Source organism: Arachis ipaensis, chromosome B8, assembly GCF_059453495.1.
Source record: "Arachis ipaensis isolate K30076 ecotype BB chromosome B8, ASM5945349v1, whole genome shotgun sequence".
In the NCBI taxonomy this organism is placed as follows: Eukaryota; Viridiplantae; Streptophyta; class Magnoliopsida; order Fabales; family Fabaceae; genus Arachis; species Arachis ipaensis.
In genome coordinates, this window is record NC_142443.1 from 63,092,226 (window position 1) to 63,097,153 (window position 4,928).

The window sequence follows — 4,928 nt, forward strand, 5'->3', positions numbered from 1 at the left end:
GCTGAGTCAATATTTTATTCTGAGCCAATATGGCATTCAGAGTATCAATTTCAAGAACTCCCTTCTTCTGAGGCATCCCATTACTCACAGGATTCCTCTCAGAAGTATACATGAACTGGTTATTAGCAACCATGTTAATGAGTTCTTGAGCTTCTGCAGGCGTTTTCTTTAGGTAAATGGATCCACCTGCAGAAGTATCCATTGACATCTTAGCTAATTCAGACAGACCATCATAGAATATATCCAGGATGGTCCATTCTGAAAGCATGTCAGAAGGACACTTTTTGGTCAGTTCCTTGTATCTCTCCTAAGCTTCATAGAGGGATTCACCTTCTTTCTGTCTGAAGGTTTGAACATCCACTCTAAGCTTACTCAACTTTTGAGGAGGAAAGAACTTGGCTAAGAAAGCCTTGACCAGCTTATCCCAAGAGTTCAGGCTATCCTTAGGTTGAGAGTCCAACCATATTCTAGCTCTGTTTCTTACAGCAAAAGGGAAAAGCATGAGCCTGTAGACTTCAGGATTTACTCCATTAGTCTTAACAGTATCACAGATCTGCAAGAGTTTAGTTAAGAACTGAAAGGGATCTTCAGATGGAAGTCCATGAAACTTGCAGTTTTTTGTTGCATCAGAGAAACTAATTGAGGTTTCAGCTCAAAATTGTTTGCTCCAATGGCAGGGATGGAGATGCTTCTTCCATGTAAATTGGAATTTGGTGCAATAAAATCACCGAGCATCCTCCTTGCATTATTATTATTTTCGGCTGCCATATCCTCTTCTTGTTCGAAAATTCCTGTAAGGTTGTCTCTGGATTGTTGTATTTTAGCTTCTCTTAGTTTCCTTTTCAGAGTCCTTTCAGGTTCAGGATCTGCCTCAACAAGAATGTTCTTGTCCTTGCTCCTGCTTCATATGACAAAGAAGGGAATAACAAAGAAAATATTGAATCCTCTATGTCACAGTATAGAGATTCTTTTGTGTGAGTAGAAGAAGAAAAGAATGTAATGTAAAGAAAGAGAAGGGAGCAGAATCCAAACACAAGGGTGAGGGGAGCAGAGATATGAGATGAAGAGAAGTGTTAGTAAATAAATAAATAAATAGAAGAAGATGAGGGAGAGGGAATTTCGAAAATTAATTTTGCAAAAGTGTTAATGATTTTCGAAAATTAAGATAAAATTAAAATTAAAATAAAAAATTGAAACAATTAATTAATTAAAAATAATTTTTGAAAAAGAGGGAGGCATTTTCGAAAATTAGAGAGGGATAGTTAGTTAGGTAGTTTTGAAAGAGATAAGAAACAAACAAAAAGTTAATTAGTTAGTTGAAACAAATTTTGAAAATCAATTTTTAGAAGATAAAAAGATAAGAAGTTAGAAAAGATATTTGAAAAAGATAAGATAAAAAGATATTTTTTAAAAGATATAATTGAAATTAGTTTTGAAAAAGATTTGATTTTTAAAATCACAATTAATGACTTGATTCACAAGAAATCACAAGATATGATTCTAGAACTTAAAGTTTGAATCTTTCTTAACAAGTAAGTAACAAACTTGAAATTTTTGAATCAAAACATTAATTGTTGATAATATTTTTGAAAATTATGAGATAAAATTAAGAAAAGGATTTTTGAAAAAATATTTTTAAAATTTTCGAAAATAAATAAGAAAAATGAAAAAGATTTAATTTCTTAAAAAGATTTTGAAAAAGATAAGATTTTTAAATTAAAAATTTGATTTGACTCATAAAAAAAACTAGATTTTAAAATTTTTTGAAAAGGTCAATCCAAATTTTCGAAATTTATGAGTGAAAAAGGGAAAGATATTTTTTGAATTTTGAATTTTTAATGATGAAAGAGAAAAACATGAAAATGATGCAATGCATGAAAAGTTTGGATCTAAACATGTGATGCATGCAAGAACACCATGAATGTCAAGATGAACACCAAGAACACTTTGAATGTCAAGATGAACATCAAGAACTTAATTTTTTTGAAAAATTTTCAAGAAAAGAAAACATGCAAGACACCAAACTTAGAAATTTTTCATGTATAGACACTATGAATGCAAGAATGCATATGAAAAATAAGAAAAGACACAAAACAAGAAAATATGAAGATCAAACAAGAAGACTGGCCAAGAACAACTTGAAGATCATGAAGAACACTATGAATGCATGAATTTTCGAAAAATGCATAGATTTTTGTTAGAAAAAATGCAATTGACACCAAACTTAAAAATTGACTCAAGACTCAAACAAGAAACACAAAATATTTTTGATTTTTATGATTTTATGATTTTTTTGTATTTTCTTTTAAATTTTTTTCGAAAAACATATAGGAAAAAGAAAATAAGAAATTCAAAATTTTTAATAAGAATTCTAGGAATCTTTCAATGTTAGCCTAAAGCTCCAATCCAAGGGTTAGACATGGCTCACTAGCCAGCCAAGCTTTAGAAGATACAAATCAGGCATATAACAGCTGATACTTCATCCAACTTCATATACATGCCTTTTATGTAGACAAGTGGAAGCCTCAATCCAAAAGAATTTGGATATGGCTTTACAGCCAGCCAGGCTTCAACATGTTACAATGAAACTCTAGAATTCATTCTTAAAAATTTTGAACAATTTTCGAAAACAAAAGGAAAAAAATTTTTTTTTTGAAAGATTTTTGAAGAAATATTTTTGAAAATAAAACAAAAAGAAAATTACCTAATCTGAGCAACAAGATGAACCGTCAGTTGTCCAAACTCGAACAATCCCCGGCAACGGCGCCAAAAACTTGGTGCACGAAATTGTGATCCCTGGTAATGGCTCCAAAAACTTGGTGCTCTAATCTTAATTCATAATTTGTCACAACTTCGATACAACTAACCCGCAAGTGCACTGGGTCGTCCAAGTAATAAAACCTTACGTGAGTAAGGGTCGATCCCACAGAGATTGTCGGCTTGAAGCAAGCTATGGTCACCTTGTAAATCTCAGTCAGGCGGATATCAAATGGTTATGTAGTTTTCGAATAATAATAATAAATAAACAGAAAATAAAGATAGAAATACTTATGTAATTTATTGGTGAGAATTTCAGATAAGCGTATAGAGATGCTTTCGTTCCTCTGAACCTCTGCTTTCCTGCTGTCTTCATCCAATCCTTCCTACTCCTTTCCATGGCAAGCTTTATGTAAGGCATCACCGCTGTCAATGGCTACATCCCATCCTCGCTGTGAAAAAGGTCCAAATGCTCTGTCACGACTTGGCTAATCATCTGGAGGTTCTCGATCATACTAGAATAGGGTTCACCCTCCTTTTGCGTCTGTCACTATGCCCAGCACTCGCGAGTTTGAAGTTCACCCTCATTCTAGCATGTTTGCATGTAGAACAGAAGTGTTTGTCAGGCACGCGTTCATAAGTGAGAATGATGATGAGCGTCACATAATCATCACATTCATCATGTTCTTGGGTGCGAATGGATATCTTAGAAGCGGAATAAGTTGAATTGAATAGAAAACAGTAGTACTTTGCATTAAATCATGAGGAACAGCAGAGCTCCACACCTTAATCTATGGAGTGCAGAAACTCTACCGTTGAAAATTACATAAATGAAAGGTTCAGGCATGGCCGAATGGCCAGCCCCCAAACGTGATCAATATCATCCAAAGTTGAACTAAAAATCATAAGATGTTCTAAATACAATAGTAAAAAGTTCTATTTATACTAAACTAGCTACTAGGGTTTACAGAAGTAAGTAATTGATGCATAAATCCACTTCCGGGACCCACTTGGTGTGTGCTTGGGCTGAGCTTGAAGTTTACACGTGCAGAGGCTTCTTTTGGAGTTGAACGCCAAGTTGTAACGTGTTTTTGGCGTTCAACTCTAGTTCGTGACGTATTTCTGGTGTTTAACTCCAGACTGCAGCGTAGAACTGGTGTTCAACACACTTTTGCGTCATTTAAACTCGGGTAAAGTATGGACTATTATATATTTCTGGAAAGCCCTTGATGTATACTTTCCAACGCAATTGGAAGCGCGCCATGTTGAGTTCTGTAGCTCCAGAAAATCCACTTTGAGTGCAGGGAGGTCAGAATCCAACAGCATCAACAGTCCTTCTTCAACCTCTGAATCTGATTTTTGCTCAAGTCCCTCAATTTCAGCCAGAAAATACCTGAAATCACAGAAAAACACACAAACTCATAGTAAAGTCCAGAAATGTGAATTTAACATAAAAGCTAATAAAACCATCCCTAAAAGTAACTAGATCCTACTAAAAACATACTAAAAACAATGCCAAAAAGCGTATAAATTATCCGCTCATCAGGAAGCAAGTTTTCAATCATAGAACAGAATTAGGAAGGATTGTAAAATTATGCAAATTGTATGAATAAGTGTGCAAAGGGTTGATAAAAACCACTCAATTGAGCACAAGATAAACCATAAAATAGTGGTTTATCACCAACGTTCTGCTACCCACGCTTATGCGTGCACCACGCGTACATGTGAAGGCTGTGATTTTGTTTGTTCACGCGTGCGCGTACACCATGCTTACGCATGCATTGTCATTTTTTCCATCCACGCGTACGCATCACTGATGCGTGCGCGTCGGTTCAAGTTTCTCAATTCCAAATTCTGGGCTCCTCATCGCGGACGTTAGAGGCAACGTTGGACCTCCAACGTTCGTTTGGTGATGCGTACGCGTGACCCACGCATACGCGTGGATGGTCAATTTTTCCATTCCACGCGTGCGCGTGACTCACGCTTGCGCGTGGATATAGAAATTTTCTTCTTTCACGCGTACGCGTCATAGACGCATACGCGTCGCTCAATAATCCTTTTGTTCCAGAATTGAACATTTTATCACAACGTTGGGGGTAACGTTGGCTTGCCAACGTTTCCTTAAACGTGATCACCAACAAATTATGCAGAGAATTGCTCTGCCTCCCTTT

At 35.6% G+C, this 4,928-nt stretch overlaps 1 non-coding gene across 1 annotated transcript; it reads left to right on the forward strand.

Annotated features, from left to right (window-relative positions):
* Positions 1 to 262: 262 nt before the first annotated feature.
* LOC148548334 (small nucleolar RNA R71) lies at positions 263 to 370 on the forward strand. Its single transcript, XR_015898978.1, has one exon. It is a non-coding gene; the product is annotated as a small nucleolar RNA R71 (small nucleolar RNA).
* Positions 371 to 4,928: the final 4,558 nt, after the last annotated feature.